Source organism: Carcharodon carcharias, chromosome 23 (assembly GCF_017639515.1).
Source record: "Carcharodon carcharias isolate sCarCar2 chromosome 23, sCarCar2.pri, whole genome shotgun sequence".
Classification (NCBI taxonomy): Eukaryota; Metazoa; Chordata; class Chondrichthyes; order Lamniformes; family Lamnidae; genus Carcharodon; species Carcharodon carcharias.
Window position 1 is genome coordinate 49,867,552 of NC_054489.1, and position 20,828 is coordinate 49,888,379.

The 20,828-nt window shown below is 43.6% G+C and overlaps 1 protein-coding gene across 1 annotated transcript in view; it reads left to right on the forward strand.

Annotated features, from left to right (window-relative positions):
- Positions 1-1,966: 1,966 nt before the first annotated feature.
- LOC121269121 (corticotropin-releasing factor receptor 1-like) overlaps positions 1,967-20,828 on the forward strand; it is a 458,204-nt gene continuing 439,342 nt past the window's right edge. Inside the window, exon 1 of the mRNA XM_041173593.1 lies at positions 1,967-2,100. The gene's annotated coding sequence lies outside the window, so the exon portion shown is untranslated. The remainder of the gene's footprint in view (positions 2,101-20,828) is intronic.

The window sequence follows — 20,828 nt, forward strand, 5'->3', positions numbered from 1 at the left end:
TACTGATCCTTGTGGTACCCCAACAGTCACAACCTGCGAACCTGAGAATGACCTGTTTATTCCTATCATAAGAGGATTTGAGTACAGGAATAAAGATGTCTTGCTTCAATTGTATTGAAGCTGGGTGAGACTGCACCTGGAGTATTGTGTTAATTCCTGGGATGGCGGGACTATCCTGTGAGGAGAGATTGAGGGGACTGGGCCTGTATTCTCCAGAGTTTAGAAGAATGAGGGGTGATCTCATTCAAACTTTGCAAATTATTAAGGGGCTTGACAGGGCGGATGCAGAAAGGATGTTTCCCTGGCTGGGGTGGGGGGTTGGTCTCGAACCAGGGGCACAGTCTCAGAATAAGGGGCAACCCAATAAGGACTGAGATAAAGAGGAATTTCTTCACTCAGAGGGTGGTGGATTTTTGGAATTCTCTACCCCAGACAGCTGTGGAAGCTCATTCATTGAGCATGTTGAAGACAGAGAGGGACAGATTTCTAAATACTCATGACATCATGGGATATGGGGATAGCATGGGAAAATAGCATCAAGGTGGACGATCAGCTATGATCCAGCTGAATGGTGGCGCAGGCTCGAGGGGCTGAATGGCCTATTCCTGCTCCTATGTTCCTATTCATAACCCTTTGAGTGAAAAATTTCTCATCTCAGCCCTAAATTAATCAACCCCTTATCCTGACACTGTGCCCTGGATTCCCCAGTCAAGGGAAACAACCTCTTAGGGGCTATTCTGAACCTTTAATGTTTCAATGAGATTACTTTTCATTCTTCTAAACTCCAGAGAATAGAGACCCAATTTGCTCAAGCTCTCATCTTAAGAGAACCTCACATCCCTGGAACCATTCTAGTAAAGCTTTGCTGTACTGCCTCCAAAGCAAGTATATCTTACCTTAGATATGGCAACCAAAACTGCACACAGTATTCCAGGTGTAAACACACCAAAGATCAGTACAATTGCAGCAAGACTTCCTTATTCTTGTACTCCAATGTTCTTTCAATAAAAACCAACATGGCACTTGTCTTCCTAATCGCTTGCTGTAGCTGCCTGCTTTTCCCTGTTTCTTGTACAAGTCTTTCTCAACAGCAGCATTTAAAAGTTTCACACCTTTACAAAAATATGTTTTTTTTCTATTCTTACTACCACAGTGAATAACCTCACGCTTCTCCACATTATACTCAGCTGCCCCCGTGTTGCCCATTCACTCAACCTGTCTATTTCTTCTTTGTAGCCTCATTGTGCCCTTTTCACAGCTTGCAATCTCATTTAACTTCGTATCATCAGCAAACTGAGAAAAATTGCCTTTGGTCTCTTTGTCCATGTCATTAACATAGACTGTGAATAGCTGAAGCCCCAGCACTGATCCTTGCAGCACTCCACTGGTCACATCCTGCCACTCGAAAACATCTGTTTATTGCTACTTTCAGCTTCCTATCCATGAACTAATCCTCTATCTATGCTAATATGTTACCTCGTACTCCAAGAGCCCTTATCTTGGGTCTTAATTTTTTTGTGTGGCATCTTATCAAATGCTTTTGGAAATGCAAGTATACTTCCCTTAATCTAGTTGTCTTATCCTCAAAAAAACAGTAATAAATTTGTCAAACATAATTTACCTTTCATGAAACCATGTTGACTTCATCTGATCATAGAATGATCTTTCAAATGGAATGCAATGACTTTCTTAATAATTGTGACAACCTTTGACCTGGAATCAGTGCCATAGGGAAAAATTGTAATTTCTTTAAGATGTCTGAAATCTGTAATTATTTGTAAGAATGTCTGAACAAGACTTTTAAGAGTTTGCATCAGTTGTAAAGGAATCACTTTTGGATAATAAGAAATACTGACCCATGTGACCTGGTGACCCTTGACCTGGAAGCAGTGCCAACAGGAAGGGAGGTGACATACAGAAAGTTGTGTGACTGTCAGACACAAAGACATGTAGAAAAGCTGGAAAACAAAGCCCATCAGTGCACAGACACAAAGAGAAAGCAGAGGGAGTCAGAAAGGGAAACACAGAATTGGATAGAAGAAAATCTCTCTCAGGGTCAGTTTTTCTGTTTGGCAGAAAAGGAGACAGGAGCTCTTGGAGGTACTTTGTGATCTGGCTAAGCGTGTCTAAATACTGTAAATTGCTCAGAGACGTTAAAGAGCTGGGTGTTTTTGCAAAAGTGGCCATACCATGGACCAGAGCATTATTGGTTGGTCGGTTGAAAAGGAACTGTGGAAAGCTACACCATCAGGACTGTTGTGACCTGAGGGAGAGAGGGACCATAGGAAGATGACTTGCAGATAATAACCATCCCCGGGAAACTGAAAGGTGAAAGCTGTTGTTGGATAGGACTCCTGATCCACTGAGTGAATAAAGATCAGCATATTGTGGAACTGTGTAGCTACGCAGTGTCACACTTATGTGGGTAGTGATGTAGATGCTTGTGGTTCTTTATTGTATTGACTATTTAAAGTGAAATGTACCTTTTTTTTTAAAGATAATTTGCTTGTGAATTCATGTTTAATTTATGTTGATTCTGTTTTGTGTTAAAGTAGAAGTTACAAAAAGTGAAATCTTTTTCTTTGTAGCTCATTTGATAAGTTTGATTATTTTAGCTTACGGTTCCCACAGAGATTGTGACATAATAGATTCCAGCATTTTCCGATGACTGATGTCTAACTAACTGTTTAGTAATTCCCTGTTTTCTCTCTCCCTCCTTTCTTGAATAGCCGAGTTATGTTTTCTAACTTTCAAGCTGCCAGGACCATCCTAGGATCTAGGGAGTTTTAGAAAATCATAACCAGTGCTTCCATCCTTTTCGAACCCTAGGATCTGGGTCATCAAGGCTTGAAGAATTGTTGGCTTTAAATCCCTTAAATTTCTCCAATACTTCTCTGCTGATGTTGATTCCTTGGTTTCTCTCTATATTTGGTGTGTAATTTGTGTCATATACTGTGATATTTGTTTCTTCCATTTCCTCATACCACATCATAGTTTCTCCTGAGATAAAAACAAAAAAACTGCGGATGCTGGAAATTCAAAACAAAAACAGAATTACCTGGAAAAACTCAGCAGGTCTGGCGGCAGCGGCGGAGAAGAAAAGAGTTAACGTTTCAAGTCCTCATGACTCTTTGACAGAACTGTCTCTGCTTTAAGGCACCAACATTTACTTTAGCTGTTTTTGTTAGTATTATTTGTGATTCTGGGTTATTAATGATACTTTTTTTATTATTTGTAATATTGATGAAGTTGGTTTATTGATAATGCTGGTATGATCAGTGATGTTGGTATTATTGGTGATACTGGTTTATCGGTGACATTTGTGTTATCATTGATGTCAATGTATCGGTAGTCTGTTGGTGATGTTGGTATTAATGGTGTTGGTATTATTGGTGATGTAGGTACTAATTATAATGTTGCTACATTTCAGGAAGGATGTGAGGGTCCCCAAGAGGGTGCAGAGGAGATTTACCAGAATGGTTCCAGGATGAGGGATTTTAGTTACAAGGTTGGGTTGGAGAAGCTGGGGTTGTTCTCCTTGGAGCAAAGGAGATTGAGGGGAGATTTGATAGAGGTGTATAAGATTTTTACAGGTCATGATAAAGTAGACCAGGAAAAGCTGTTGCTAATAGCTAGTGGAACAAAGATTATGGGGCACAGATTTAAGGTTTTGTTTAAGGGATGCAGGGGGAATGTGAGGAAGGACTTTTTTTTTACACAGTAATTGGTAAAGCTCTGGAACATTCTGCGCATGAGGGTGATGGAAGTGGAGATGATGAATTATCTCAAAAGAAATTTGAGTGGTTATTTGTTGGAAATAAACCTACAGGACTATGAGATAAGGAGGAATGGGATTGACTGGGTTGCTCCACAGAGAGCCGACATGGATCTAATGGACTGAATGGCCACAATCTGTGCCATAATCACTCTTGGTGATGCTGGTGATATTGATGTTGCCAGTATTATTGGTTATGTTGGCATTACTGGTAATGATGAAGGATTCTTCTGTTGGAGGCATTGGCTTTGCGACATACTCACTTGTCCTGAAGGCACTTGACACTCCCTTCCACCCACCCCACCCACACTATGGCTATCTATACCTTGCTCGTCCTGCTTTCTACCCTTAATTAGCACATTCCTTTAGATAATATCACCACCCTCAACACCTCTTTGTCCTTTTGTCTGTGACATCTTTTGGTTATCTCCACCTATCACTGGCCCTCTATCCAGCTCTTCTTGTCCCACCCACCCCCCCCCCCTTAAACCAGCTTATATTTCACCTCTCTTCTATTTTTACTTAGTTCTGTTGAAGGGTCATGAGGACTCAAAACGTCAACTTTGCTATTCTCCTCTGATGCTGTCAGACCTGCTGAGTTTTTCCAGGTATTTCTGTTTTTGTTTTGGATTTCCAGCAACCGCAGTTTTTTGCTTTTATTCATATGAGTTCATGGATCAAGGTCTCGGCTGCTGGTTTCATCCAGAGTTACGTACAGTTTAATAGTACAGATTTGCCTTGTTCATTAAAAAAATTGCAAAAGTATTTCTAGTGAGTTAATCTCAATTTAAATATAAAGGCAAAAAGCTACATAATTCATCTAATGTTATGTACTTATGAAAGGTGAGCTTTTAATGTCAGTGTTCTTAATCATCCAAGATTAAATCTTTGCCATTAAAAGACATACTGCTTACAGTGTTTATATTACTGGCACAGCTTTCAATACATAGTTCTACATTGTATCTGTAAGGTACATGCAGTAATTATGTTGAACTTAACAGACATTTTACAAAATTATAGTGTCATGTTGTTGTTAAAAGGCTTCTTTACAATACCGTTCTTTAAAGGCTATCAATATTAGTCAAGTCCTTTAAAATAGCTATTGATTCATCTAATGTCTTCAAAATTAATTGAGGTTCACTACCTTAAAATCATCAGTTGCTGGCTTGTCTACTTCATTGTCAGTATAACAATATATAAAGTGATTACTGTTAAAGAATCATGTGTTACTTCTAAATGGCTCCCTTTGGCCCTGTTAGTTTATTCAGTAAGTTTAATCTGAGAATGATTGATGTTTACTAAAAATCACTATCTAAGCTTGCTTAGTGGTATCTGTGAAGTTATTGCCAATCTAAGTCTCTTGGTGATTCTGGTATATTTGTGTATACTTTTTTTATAACTTTTTTCATGGGATGCAGGCATCACTTGTTGCCCATCCATAATTGTCCATGAGCTGGGTGGCTTGCTAGGCCATTTCAGAGGGCATTTAAGAGTCAATCACATTGCTGTGGGTCTGGTGTCACATGTAGGCCAGACCAGGTAAGGACAGCAGATTTCCTTCGCTAAAGAACATTGGTGAACCAGGTGGTTTTTTGTGACAATGGATGATCGCTTGATATTTCCGAAGCTAGCTTTATATTTCCAAAATCTGTTTTATTAATTGAATAAGCTGACATAGTGGCATTTAAACCCATATCTCCCAGTATTAGTCTGGGCCTCAGGATTACTGGTCCAGTGACATTCCCACTATGCCACCAGCTCCCCCTATCAACCATTGTTGATGCTGGTATTATTGTTGATGTTGATATCATTTGTAATATATGTTCTTATTGGTGATGGTTGTGGTACTGTCTCCATAACTGGTTAAGTTGATTTTATTGGCATTGTTGCTATTATTGGCGAAGTTGGCTTATTGGTGATGTAGGTAGTATTAATAGTTTTGTTGGTTTGAGCAGTGGTGCTGGTATTATTGGTGATATATGTACTAACTGTAATGCCGCTGCACTTCAGGAAGGACGTAAGGGTCCTTGAGAGAATGTAGGGGAGATTTACCAGAATGACTCCAGGAATGAGAGATTTTAGTTTCCAGGTTAGATTGCAGAAGCTGGGGTTGTTCTCCTCAGAGCAAAGGAAATTGAGGGGAGATTTGATAGGGATGTACAAGATTATGACAGGTTTCGATAGGTATAGATGGTATTATAGGCAATCCTGGTTTATTGATGATTCTTTTGTGTTTTGATGAAATTGGTTGCTTGTTGATGCCATTGTTATCAGTGATGTTGATATTGTTAATGATGCTTGTATTATTGATGTGGTTGGTTTCTTGGTACTGCTGGTGTATTCATGATGTTGGCATTATTGGTGATACTGGTTCTAGAGCAATTTACAGCAATTCATGGGACCAATCATCCTATCTTGTCCATGCTGGCCAACAAGTAAACCATTTTCCAGCTCTTGGCCTTGTAGACTGCAGCACTTCAAGTACTTTTTAAACATTGTGGGTTCCTGTCTTTGCAACCTGTTCAGGCACTGAGTTCCAAATCCCCACTACCCTCTGGGTGAAATAATTTCCCTTTGTATGCCCTTTAAACCTTCTACGTCTTACCCTAAATCTTTACCCCGTGGTTATAGATCCTGAAACCAAGGAGAATAGGTCCTTCCTATCCACTTTACCCAGCTCCCTTGTAATTTTATACATAATTTGAATCAGGTCTCCCATCAGCCTCCTCTGTTCCAAAGAAAACAATATTAGGCTATCCAATCTTTCCTCATAACTAAAATTCTCCACTCCAGGCAACATTCTCGTAAACCTCCTCTGTACCCCCTCTAAGTGAAATCATACCTTTCCTATAGTGCAGTGGCCAGAACTGCATACGGTATTCAGCTTGAGCACAAAAATCAAGGCCCATGCTCCACTGCAGTACAGAGGGAGTATATTAAACCAAGGCCCCACTGGCCTGCTTAGGTGAATGTAAAAGATCCCATGGCACTATTTTGAAGAAGAGCAGGGGAGTTCTCCCCTGTGGCCTGGCTAACTTCTATCCCTCAATCAACATCACAAAAACAAAAGTAATCTGGTTTGGTGTTTATTGCAAGGATGGAATATAAAAAAGGGATGTTTTACTGCAGTCATGTGGGGCATTGGTGAGACCACATCTGGAATACTGTATACAGTTTTGGATTCCTTATTTGAAAAAGGACATAATTGCATTAGAAGCAGTTCGGATAATGTTCACTCAACTTATTCCTGGAATGAAGGTCTTACCCTAAGAAGGTTGAACAGATTGGACCTTTATAACCATTGAAGTTTAAAGGAATGACAGGTCATTTTATTGAAAGATACAAGATCTTGAGGGGGCCTGGAGAATGCTTCTACTCATGGGGGAGACTAGAGTTAGGAGACACAGTTCAAGAATAAGACTTTAAAGACTGAGATGAGGAGAAATATTTTTCTCAAACAGGGTCATTAGAATGTGGAATTCTCTTTCCCAGAAAGCAGTGGAGGCTGAGCCATTGAATTTATTCAAGGCAGACAGATTTTTGACAGACAAGGGAGCTAAGGGTCATGGCGGGAGGCAGAGAGGGAGGTGGAGTTGATCTGCCATGATTGTATGGAATGGCGGAGCAAGCTGGAAGGTTGAATGGCCTAATCCTCCTTATTCCTATACTCCTATGGTTATTATGTTATCTTATGTTCTTATGGGAAATTGGAGTTGAGGCTGAAATGAGATCAGCCATGATTGTATTGAATGGCGGGGCAGGCTCAAGGGGCTGAATTACCTATTCCTACTCCTAGTTCTTATGTTATTATGTTATGGCATTGCTGTTTGTGGGAGTTTGCTGTGTGCAGTGTGGCTGCTGTGTTTCTGATACAGCTACACTGACTACACTTCAAAAAGTACTTCATTGGCTGTAAAGTGCTTTGAGACATCTGACAGTCATGAGCAATATAAATGTATATTATTTTATATAAAAGCAAGTTTTGCTTTTTCATCAATAATGTTGACATTATGGGTCATTTTAGTTCATTGATGATTTGTGATTGTGGTATTGTTCCCATCATTCTATTGCTCCCATTGTTTTATTGGTTGATTTTGATTTATTAGTAATGCTGGTTTATCATCAATGCCAGTTTATTGGCAATGCTGGTTTAGTGGTAATGCTGAAATTTAGTATTGGTTATTTTGTTTTATTGCTGATGTTGGCATTGTTGGTGTCAGTTTATTGCTGATCCAAGTGTCTTGGTGATTTTTTATTGGTGATGCTGGTAACTAAGGTCATGGTTACCTGGAAGCAATGATCCCTGAACTCCCATATGATTCAGAGACTTGGACAACTTACAGCAGACACCTCAAGCACTGGAGAAGTACGATCAGTGCCTTCGTGAGATCCTCAAAATCTATTGGTGAGAAAGGCAGAATCCTCTCCTAAGCCAACATGCCCAGCATCGAGGTGCTCAACACTCAAAACCAATTCTGCTGGGCAGGAAATGTCAGCCGTGTGTCTGAAACCAGACTCCCAAAGTAACTGCTGTGCTTGGAACTCAGTCATGGCAGGAGACTCCCAGGAGGAGGTGTAAATGCTTTAGGAAAGTCCCCAAAGCATCCCTGAAGAAGTCAAATATTTCTGCCAGCTCATGGGAGTCCCTGGCCTGTGACCAAGCAAAATGGAGAAGGCAATGAGAGTTCTTAGGATGTGGGCATCGCTGGCAAAGCCAACCTTTATTGCATATCCCTAATTGCCCTTGAGAAGGTGGTGGTGAGCTGCCTTCTTGAACTGCTGCAATCCATGTGGTGTAGGTACACCCAGAGTGCTGTTAGGAAGGGAGTTCCAGGATTTTGACTCCGTGACAGTGAAGGAACGGCGATATATTTCCAAGTCAGGATAAAGAAGAACTTGCAAATCATGGTGTTTCCATGCAGCTGCTGCCCTTGCCTTTCTAGGTGGTAAAGGTCTTGTCTTTGGAAGGTGCTGCCGAAGGAATCTTGCTGAGTTCCTGCAGTGCAACTTGTAGGTGGCACACACTGCTGCTACTGTGCACCAGTGATGGGAGGGAGTGACTGTTTAAGGTGGCGGGTGGGTTGCTTTGTCCTAGATGGTGTTGAGTTTCTTAAGTGTTGTTGGAACTGCACTCATCCAAGCTAGTGGAGAGTATTCCATCACACTACTGACTTGTACCTTGTTGATGGTGGACAGGCTTTGGGGAATCAGGTGGTCAGTTACTCACCTCAGAATTCTTAGCCTCTGACCTGCTCTTGTAGCCACAGTATTTATTTGGCTGGCCTTATTGTGTTTCTGGTCAAAGGCAACTTATAAAATGTTGATAGTGGGGTATTCAGCGATGGTAATGCTAATGAATTTCAAGGGGATATAGATAGTTTCTGCCTTGTTGGAGATGGTCATTCTCTGCCACTTGTGTGGTATGAATGTTACTTGTCAATTATCAGCACAAGTCTGAATGTTATCCAGGTCTTGATGTACATGGGCATGATTGCTTCAGTATCTGAGGAGTTGCGACTGGTCCTGAACACAGTGCAATCAACAGATTGGAAGGAAAGTGAAGCAGCTGAAGATGGTTGAGCCGAGGATGCTACCCTGAGGAACTCCTGCAGCGATGTCCTGGGGCTGAGATGATTGACCTCCAAGAACTACAAATTTCGTTGTGCTAGCTGTGCCTCCAGCCAGTGGAGGACTGCCCCTAATCCCCCTCATTCCACAGATTTCATTGATTTCCATTTTGCTAGGGCTCCTTAAGTCACACTTGGTCAAACGTTGCCTGGATGTCACAGGCAATCACTTTCACCTCATGTCTGGAATTCAGCTCTTTTTCCATGTTTGGACAAAGCCTGTAATGGGGTTCAGAGCTGTGTGACCCTGGCGGAACCCAGGCTGAGCATCAGTGAACAGGTTGTTACTGGACCAAGTGTTGCTTGATAGCACTGTCAATAACACCTCCCATTAATTTGCTGCTGATGAGTAGACTGATGTGTTGGGCTGGATTTGTCCTGCTTTTTGTGGACAGGACATTACTGGCCGATTTTCTTCATTGTAGTGCAGATGCCAGTGTTGTAGCTGTGCTGGAACAACTTGAATAAGAGTGTGGCTAGTTCTGGAGCACAAGTCGTCGGTACAAGGCTCACAGTCAACCCATGATAAAACCATTTGCAGGGCTACAGGAGTAGAACACATGAATGCGTCTGATTCGATTACTCTACAGAGAGCTGGCATGGACTTGATAGGCTGTTTGGCCTCCTTCTGGGCCATAATGACTCGATGACTCTACTGCTGGAATGTTGTTAGGGCTATTAGCCTTTGCAGTATCCAGTGCAATCAGCCATTTCTTGATGTCATGTGGAGTGAATCAAATTGGTTGAAGACTGGCATGTATAATGATGTAGACTTCATGTGGAGGCGAGATGGATTATATACAAGGCACTTCTGGCAGAAGATGGTTACAAATGCTTCAGCCTCCTTTTTTGCGCTGATATGCTGGACTCCTCCATCGTTAAGGATGGGGATATTTGTGTAGCTGCCTACTTCTGTTAGTTGTTTAATTGTCCATCACCAGTCATGACTGGACATGGCAGGACTGCAGAGCTTTCATCTTTGGTTAGCTCTATTCATTCATTGTTGTGGTCCAGTGTGGTCACCAGGTTGGTGCCTCATTTTTAGATATGACTAGTGCTGCTGTGGCATACCCTTCTAAAACCTCATTAAACCAAACTTTAGAGAGGGATATGCCAGGCCATGAGGTTACAGATTGTGACTGAATACAATTCTGCTGCTGATTGTACACACTGCCTCACAGACGCCAGATTTTGAACTGTTGGATTCGTTATGTGTACTGCCACTCAACACAATAGAGGGTGTCCTCAGTGTGAAGACAGGACTTCATCTCCACAAGGACTGTCCAACTCAGAAGGACAAGTGCATTTGTGACAGTTTGGTGATGACGAGGTCAAAAAGGTTTTCTCGCTCTTGTTAGTTCTCTCACCATCTGCCATAGGCCCAGTCTGTAGACATGTCTGGTGTGACTCGCCCAGCTCAGTCAGCAGTAGTGCTATCAAGACACTCGTAGGATGGTATTTAATGGATGCAATGGGGGTTTCCAGCAAGAGACCCGCCATTGACCAGAAACAGAACTTGAGTTGCTACATTGTGGCTACAGGACAGAGGCCAGAAACCCTGCAGTGAGGACCTGACCTCCTGACTCCCCAAAGCTTGTCCATCATCTACAAGGCACAAGTCGAGTGTGATGGAATACTCTCCGCTTGCCTGGATGAGTGCAGCTCCCACAACATTCAAGAAGCTCGACATCATCCAGCCTACTTGATTAGCACTCTTTCTACAAATATTCACAATCTCCACCGATGCACAATGGCAGCAGTGTGTACCATCTATAAGATGCACTGCAGAAACTCACCAAGGTTCCTTCGACAGCACCTTCCAAAACCACAACCGCTACCATCTAGAAGGACAAGGGCAGCAGACAGATGGGAACACCACCACCTGGAAGTTCCCCTCCAAGCCACTCACCATCCTAACTTGGAAATATATCGCCGTTCCTTCACTGTCACTGGGTCAAAATCCTGGAACTCCTTCCTAACAGCACTGTGAGTGTACCTAGTACCTACACCACAGGGACTGCAACGGTTCTAGAAGGCACGTAAGTGGTCAATGGCAGGCCTTCCTCATGATCAAGGATGTTTGGGGTCGAAATCCTACACCCCCCCCCCAAAAAAAAGACCAAGGGCTGCCTGTCAATCGGAGGCCGGCAGCTGTTTTTGCAGGCAGCGACACTAGAGAGGCAAAGGCTGCTGCCAGGAATGCGCTTACCCGAAGCCCAGGATGGCTGAGAGAACCAGGCCACAGATGTGTGTTGGAGGAATGGTAGTAATGGGATGGAACACACGGGAGACCTTATGAGAGCCACCCTCCTGTCGTTGCTGCCGATCCCACACCCCAATTTCCTGATATCAGGTCCTTCAATCAGACACTGGATGCCTTTAAACAAGAGACCCCCCCCCCCCCCACCACCACCAACCCAGAAACCCTCTGGCTTCTTGCTTGGTGAGTTGCCCACTCACTGCTAGGTGAATTCCAGTAATGGTGAGATGAGACCCTTAAACGGCCATTAACTGTCCACTTATATGTCTCAATTGGTGGCAGGGCCATCCACAAGCCCTCGTCCCAGGACTAAGAGACAAAGGCCCCCACCATCCTGCCCAATTAAATGCCCACATTTCCAAACCTGCCTTGGAGGTGGTGGGGGGAGCATTAAATTCCACCCTTGGTGGTGGACATTGAAGTCGCTCACCCTGAGTACATTTTGTGCCCTTAATCCTCAGTGCTTTTTCCAGTTGGTATTCAACATGGAGGAGAACTGATTCATCAGCTGAGGGAGGGAGAGGGCAGAAGATAGACATTAGCAGGATGTTTCCTTGCCTGTCTTTGACCTGATCCCATGAATCTTCCTAGAGTCTAAAGTCAATGTTGAAGATTCCTTGGGCTACTCCATCCTGACTGTATAACACTGTGCTGCCACCTCTGGCATATCTGTCCTGCCATTGGGAGAAGGCATACTGAGGAATGCTGATGTAAAGGTTATGGACATTGGCTATAAGATATGATTCGATGAGCATGACTACATCAGTCTATGGGACAGGTCTCACAATTTTGGCACAAGCCCTCAGATGTTAGCGAAGAGAACTTTGTACTTATTATTGATAAGGGGTTGGTTTATCAATGATGCTAGTATTGTCTATTTGTGATCTTCGTTTATTGGTGATCCTGCTTTATTGGTGGAGTCAGTTATATCGTTGATTCGAGTATTATTTGGATTGTGATGTTTGTATTATTGATACATTTTGGTATTGGAATAATGTTTGGTTGCTCATTTGATAAATCAGCTTTTGGAAACAGATGGTTGAGCAGAGGACATTATTAGATGTGTTTATGCAGTCGCAGTTCTCAAATCTCAGTTAGATTTCATGCTGCTGATTGAGGTAAACATTTTAATCACATGCTTTTCAATTAGGTTAACAAGCAATTAATAGGCCCCTTTGTTCCCCGTCTGTCAATGGTGTATCCTGTTGCTAGGCAATCTAACGTGTTATGTATGATATGAATTTATTCCTTATCTGATGTGCCAAAGCTCCTTATTGTATTGTCAGATACTGTGTAAAGATCCCCCTACACCTAGAAATAGGAGGTTAGAGCTGATGAATGCATGGCTGGAGAGTTGGTATAGGAGGGAGGGATTCCAATTCCTGGGGTATTGGGACTGCTCCTGAGGGAGGTGAGACCTGTACAAGCCGGACAACTTGCACCTCAATGGGGCCAAGACCATTATCCTTGCTGGGAGGTTAGCTGGTGCTGTTGGGGAGGGCTTAAATTAGTTTGGAAAGGGGATGGGAAACTGAGGGTTGACTCAGATGGGGCAAAATCAGAATTGGCAATGGAAGGCAGAAAATCAGTGAGTGAGTCTGGAAGAGAGAGGAAACAAAAGATAGAAAATAAAGAGAATTTGGCAGTGCTCAATGGTATATATTTCAATGCAAGGAGTGGAGCAAATAAAGCAGACGAGCTGAGGGCACAGATAGAAACGTGGCAGTATGGAGAAACATGGCTTAAAGAGGGACAGACATGGCAGCTTAACATGCCTGGTTACAGGGCTTTCACACCAGATAGAGGTGGGGATAAAAAGGGAGGGGATTGGCAATTCTGGCTAGAAAAGCAATTACAGTTGTGAGGAGGGATGGTATGTTAGAAGGATCAGCAATTGAGACCATATAGATTGAGCTGAGGAATAAAAAAGGGGCAGTCACACTATTGGGAGTGTACTATAGACCCTCAAACAGCCAGAGGGAGATAGAAAAGCAAATATGTAGGCAATTCCCTGAGAAGTGCAAAAACAAAAGGGCAGTACTAGGGGATTTTAACTACCCCAATATTAACTGGGATAGTTTTAGTGTGAAAGGAATGGATGGAACAGAATTCTTAAGGTGCATTCAGGAGAACTTTCTTGGGCAGCATGTAGCAAGCCCAACAAGTGGGGATACAGTTTTGGACTTAGTTTTAGGAAGTGAAGCTGAGCAGGTGGAAGGAGTGACAGTGGGGGAGCATTTGGATGGCAGTGATCATAATTTAGTTTTGTGCTTTTCCATCATTGTGCAAGTTAAGATAAAACAGGAGTTAAAGCTCTAAATTAGGTCAAGGCCAATTTAACTAAGCTAAGGAGTGATTTAGCAAAAGTGGACTGGAAGCAGCTACTTGAATGTAAATCTGAATCAGAGTCATTCAAAGGGGAGATTCAAGGGGTCCAGAGTAAACATGTTCCCACAAGGAAAAAGTTGGGAGGGCCAAATCTAGAGCCCCTGGATATCAAGGGTAGGATGAGGCAAGAAAGGAAAACTTATGTCAAACACACAGAACTCAATGCTACAGTTGTGAATAGTGGTGTGCAATTAAACAACTCCCTGGAGAAGGAGGCTCCACAAATATCCCCATCCTCAATGCTAAGGGAGCCCAGCCCGAGGTCAAAGGATAAGGCTGAAGCATTTGGAACATTCTTCAGCCAGAAATGCTGAATGGATGATCCATCTCTGCCTCTTCTGGAGGTCCCCAGCATCATAGATGCCAGTCTTGAGCAAATTCAATACACTCCACGTGATGTCAAGAAACTGCTGAAAGCATTGGATAATGCAAAGGCTATGGGCCCTGACAATATTCCAGCAATAGTACAAAGAACAAAGAAAAGTACAGCACAGGAACAGGCCCTTCGGCCCTCCAAGCCTGCGCCGATCACATTGCCCGTCAACTAAAACATTTTGCACTTCCGGGGTCTGTATCCCTCTATTCCCATCCTATTCATGTATTTGTCAAGCTGCCTCTTAAACACCACTATCGTACGTGCTTCCACCACCTCCTCTGGCAGTGAATTCCAGACACTCACTACCCTCTGCGTAAAATCACTTGCCCCGCACATCTCCTCTATAGTTTTCTCCTCTCATCTTTAATCTATGTCCCCTAGTAATTGACTCTTCCACCCTGGGAAAAAGCTTCTGACTATCTACTCTGTCCATGCCACTCATAATTTTGTAAACTTCTATCAAGTCGCCCCTCAATCTCTGTCGCTCTAGTGAGAACAATCCGAGTTTCTCCAATCTCTCCTCATAGCTAATAACCTCCAGACCAGGCAGCATCCTGGTAAACCTCCTCTGCACCCTCTCCAACACCTCCATATCCTTCTGGTAATGTGGCGACCAGATTTGCACGCAATATTCCAAATGTGGCCTAACCAAGGTTCTATACAGCTGCAGCATGACTTCCCAGCTTTTATACTCAATACCCCTGCTGATGAAGGCAAGCATGCCATATGCCTTCCTGACTACCTTATCCACCTGTGTTGCTACTTTCAGTGACCTGTGCACCTGTATACCCAGATCCCTCTGCCCATCAATGCACTTAAGGGTTCTGCCATTTACTGTATAATTCCTGCCTGTATTAGACCTTCCAAAATGCATTACCTCACATTTGTCCGGATTAAACTCCATCTGCCATTTCTCCGCCCAAGTCTCCAGCCGATCTACATCCCATTATATCCTTTGACAATCCTCTTCACTATCTGCAACTGCTCCAACCTTAGTGTCGTCTGCAAATTTACTAATTAGCCCAGTTGCATTTTCCTACAGACAGCAAAGGTCCCAGCACTGATACCTGTGGAACTCCACTAGTCACAGCTCTCCATTCAGAAAAGCACCCTTCCACTGCTACCTTCTGTCTTCTATGACCAAGCCAATTCTGTACCCATCTTGCCAGCTCACCTCTGATCCCGTGCGACTTTACCTTCTGTACCTTCATACTGAAGGTATGCTCCAGAACTTGCTGTGCCCCCTAGCCAAGCTGTTCCAGTTCAGCTACAACATTGGCATCGACCCAGCAATGTGGAAAATTGCCCAAGTATGTCCTGAACACAAAAAGCAGGACTCTCACTGGACTGGTAATCCAGAGACCCAGGGTAATGCCCTGGGGACCCAGGTTTGAATCTCACCACAGCAGATGGTGGAATTTGAATTCAATGAAAAAATCTGGAATTAGAAGTCTGATGATAACAATGAAGCCATTGCCGATTGTTGTAAAACCCATCTGGTTCATGCCTTTTTTAGGGAAGGAAATCTGCCGTCCTTACCTGGTCTGGCCTATGTGTGACTCCAGACCCACAGCATTGTGGTTGACTCTTAAATGCCCGCTGAACAAGGGTAATTGGGGATGGGCAATAAATGCTGGCCATGCCAGCAACGCGCTCATCCCATGAATGAATAAAGGAAAATCCAGCCCAGCCAATTACCACCCCATCGGTCTACCCGCAATCTTCAGTAACTTATTGGAAAGGGTCATTGACAGTGCTATCAAGCGGCATTTGCTTAGCAATAACCTGCTCACAATTTGGGTTCTGCCAGGGCCACTCAGCTCTTGAGCTCATTATAACCTTGGTTCAAACATGGACCAAAGTGCTGAACTCCCAAAGTGAGGTGAGAGTGACTGTCCTTGACATCAAGGCAGCATTTGACCGAGTGTGGCATCAAGGAGCCCTAGCAAAACTGGAGTCAATGGGAATTGGGGAAAACTCTCCACTGGTTGGAGTCAAACCTAGCACAAAGGAAGATGGTTGTGGTTTTTGGAGTTCAATCATCTCCGTTTAAGGATATCACTGTAGGAATTACTCAGGATAGTGCTCTAAGCCAAACCATCTTCAGCTACTTCATTAATGACCTATTTTCCATCATAAGGTCAGAAGTGGGGATGTTCGTTGATGATTGCACGATGTGCATCACCATTCGCGACTCCTCAGATACTGAAGCAGTCTATGTCCAATGCAGCAAGATCTGGACAATATCCAGGCTTGGGCTGACAAGTGGCAAGTAACATTCACACCACACAAGTGTCAGGCAATGACCATCTCCAACAATGAGAATCTAACCATCGCTCCTTGACATTCAATGGCATTACCATCACTGAATCCCTCACAATCAACATCCTGGGGTTACCATTGACCAGGAACTGAACTGGACTAGCCATATAAATACTGTGGCTACAAGAGCAGGTCAGAGGCTAGGAATCGTGCGATGAGTAACTCACCTCCTGACTCCCCAAAGCCTGCCCACCATCTACAAAGCACAAGTCAGGAGTGTGATGGAACACTCCCCACTTGCCTGGATGAGTACAGCTCCAACAACACTCAAGAAGCTTGACACTGTCCAGGACAAAACAGCCCACTTGACTGGCAGCACATCCACAAACATTCACTCCCTCCACCACTGACACACAGTAGCAGCAGTGTGTACCCTCTACAATATGCACTGCAGGAACTCACCAAGGCTCCTTAGACAGCACCTTTTAAACCCACGACCACTACTATATAGATGGATAAGGGCAGCAAACACATGGGAACATCACCACCTAGAAGTTCCCCTCTAATCCACCCACCATCCTGACTTGGAAATATATCGCTGTTCCTTCACTATCACTGGGTCAAAATCCTGGAACTCCCCACCACCGCCCCTCCCCTGCCCCTTGCAGCACTGTGGGTGTACCTACACCACATGGACTGCAGCAGTTGAAGAAGGCAGCTCACCACCACCTTCTCAAGGGCAATTTGGGATGGGCAATAAATGCTGTCCTAGACAGCGATACTCCCACCATGTGAATGAATAAAAAGAAGCCGAGAAGAATATAGAAAGACAAGGGTGAAATCACAAAGGAAACTAGGAAAGCAAAGAGAAGACATGAAAGAATATTGGCAAGCAAAATCAAGGAGAACCCAAAGATGTTTTACCAATACATTACAGCCAGGATTTTACAGCCCTGCCGTGGCCTGCCTCTCTTCTCTCCCCAGTGGATGCGGCCAGCCATTTAACTTTTTATTCAGTTTGACGAGACTGTAATATCCCGCAGGCTGGGAGGGGCCATAAAATTCTTGTTTAAGAGCCAGAGTATAGCTAAAGAAAGAGTAGGGACTATAAAACACCAAAAAGATCAACTGTGTGTGGAGGCAGAGGACATGGGTATGATTCTTAAATGAATATTTTGTGTCCCTCTTCACAAATGAGGGGGCAAGGCAGACAAGAAGGACGTTTGTGAAATATTGGATGTCATAAACATAGGGAGAGGGGAAGTACAAAGGGGATGAGCATCCCTGAAAATGGATATATCACCAGGGCCGGTTGAACTGTTCCCCAGGCTGATATAAGAAGCCAGGGAGGAAATTGCGGATGGTCTGACCATCATTTTCCAAACCTCACTGGATACAGGTGAGGTGCCAGAGGATTGGACATCTGCTAATGCTGCACCTTTGTTTAAAAAGGGAATGAGGGATAGACCGAATAATTCCAGGCCAGTCAGTCTGACCTCAGTGGTGGACAAATTATTGGAATCAATTCTGAGAAACAGGATTGATCAAGGGCAGTCAGCACGGATTGAAGGGAAGGTCGTATCTGACTGATTTGATTGTATTTTTTGAGGAAGTAACAAGGAGGATCGATGAGGGCAGTGGAGTTGATGTGGTTTACATGGATTTTAGCAAGGCTTTTAACAAGGTCCCACATGTCAGGCTGGTTTAAAAAAAAGAGCCCATGGGATCCAGGGGAACATAGCAAGCTGGATACAAAATTGGCTCAGTGGCAGGAAACAAAGGGAATTGTTGATGGATATTTTTGTGACTGGAAGGTTGCTTCCATTGGGATTACCCAGAGTTCAGTGCTAGGACCCCTGCTTTTTGTGGCATATGTTAATGATTTGGACATAAATGTAGGGGGAATGATCAAGACATTTATACATGACACAAACTGGCCGTGCAGTAGCTAGTGAGGGAGATTGCTGTAGACTGCAGGGAGATATCAATGGACTGGTCAGATGGGCAGAAAAGTGGCAAATGGGATTCAACCCAAAGAGGCGTGAGGTGATGTATTTGGGGAGGTCAAAAAAGGCAAAGAATTACACAATAAACAGGAGGATTGTTAGAGGTGTAGAGGAAGTGAGGGACCTTGGAGTGAATGTCCACAGATCCCTGAAGGTAGGAAGACAAGTTGATGAGGTGCTAAGAAGGCATATGGAATCCTTTCATTTATTAGCTGAGACATAGAATATAACAGCAAGGAAATTGTGCTGGAACTATATAAAACACTAATTAGGCCACAACTTGATTACTGAGTGCAGTTCTGGACACCTCATTGCAGAGAGGATGTAACTGCATTAGAGAGGGTACAGAGGAGATTTATGAGGATCTTGCTAGGATTAAAAAGTTGCAAGATAAAAGCAAAAAACTGCGGATGCTGGAAATCCAAAACAAATTCTCGAAGCGTTAACTGTGTTCCTCCCTGCAGGTGCTGCCAGACCTGCTGAGTTTTTTTGTTTTTGTTTTAGAAAGTTGCAGCTATGAGGAAAGATTGGATAGACTGGGGCTGTTCTCCTTGGAACACAGGAGGCTGAGCGAAGATTTGATTGAGATGTGCAAAATTGAGGGGCCTAGATAGAGTGGATGGGAAGGGCTTATTTACTTTAGCAGAAGGGTCAGTGACTAGGGGAGCATAGATTTAAAGGGATTGGTAGAATGGATAGAGGGGAGATGATGAAAGTTTTTTTTTACCCTGAGCGTTGTGGGGGTCTGGAACTCACTGCTTGAAAAGGGAAGTAGAGGCCCAGAAACCCTCAGCTCATTTGAAAGGTGTCTGGATATGCACCTCAAGTGCTGTAACCTGCAGGACAGAGGACCAAATACTGGAAAGTGGGATTAGGCTGGGTGGCTCATTTTTCAGCTGGCACAGACACGATGGGCCAAGTGGCCTCTTCTTCTGTGCTGTAAACTTTCTATGATTCCATGATACAATGCTACTCTATTCATTGCTCATTCCGAGGTTCCCAGGGCAGGAACAGCACGCTTAAACAGAGCATAGATCACTGTGCACTTTCCCACCAAATGCTCCTAGGGTAAATATCAGTAAATAACAGGATATAATTATGAACCCTGTTCTACGTGGTCACATTTTCATGAATATACTGAATTTGTTTTCAGAACAGCCTGAGATTTTCTCAACCATCCATATCTTTATGTTCTCTGGACCAATTGTTCTGGTATCCATGTCATCAGAATTGGAATTTAAGTTGTGAGTTGTGCATTGGGACCCTGCAGAGAGTACCCCACGTGTACACATGCACTGAAATTGCCTGAGAAGTTTAAACTTCTGATGGGCAGATTTCTGCTGTCCAGGACCCTCTGTGAATGTCTCTGACACTGAGCTTAGGGTAGGAGACTTGGGCCAGATACATGGGACTTGCTGGATACTTACCCAGGAAATTGTGCGGTGATTAATATCTGGTCTAACTAGGAGATTAACCTATGTATCTGAACTGAGCACTGCAAACCTCACCTGCCAACCTGACTGAGTACCAACCTGACCTGACAACCCCTCCCCTGACCTGACCTGACTCATTCTCCGACCACCACCACCCTTCCCTGACCGGTCTTGACAACCCCTCCCCTGACCTGACCTTATCCAACTATCACCCCTTACCTGACCTGATCCTCTCTCCCATCACCACCCCTCCCTGACCCGACTGCTTACTTTCACACCCACCCAATCACTCACCTATCAATCTATTTCTCCCTCAGTATGAGACTCAGCACACTGCGCTCTCTGGACCTGCTGTGCCAGTGTGCTCTGAGGTTAAGGGACTGTAAACTGTGAACTGTTAGTTTGAGAAGCTGAGGCTAAACTATTTGCCACAATGCTGTCAAGGATCTCACTTAAAACTAGAGGCTTGTGGGTGGAGATTTAAAAAAAAATAGCAAATTGGTTTGAGGCCTGTTAGTGCAGATTAAGTTGGGGAATTAAGTTGTTTCATATAAGTCGCAATCACCATGTTAATAATGGCCCGTTACTTCTGGTGGAACAACAGTTCAGTTGGATTGCCGTTCTGCTCCTCATCTCTTACTTTAAAATGAAACCACTCCTCTCTCACCCAACAATCTGGCTCAGACTGGGTGAGATTTTTT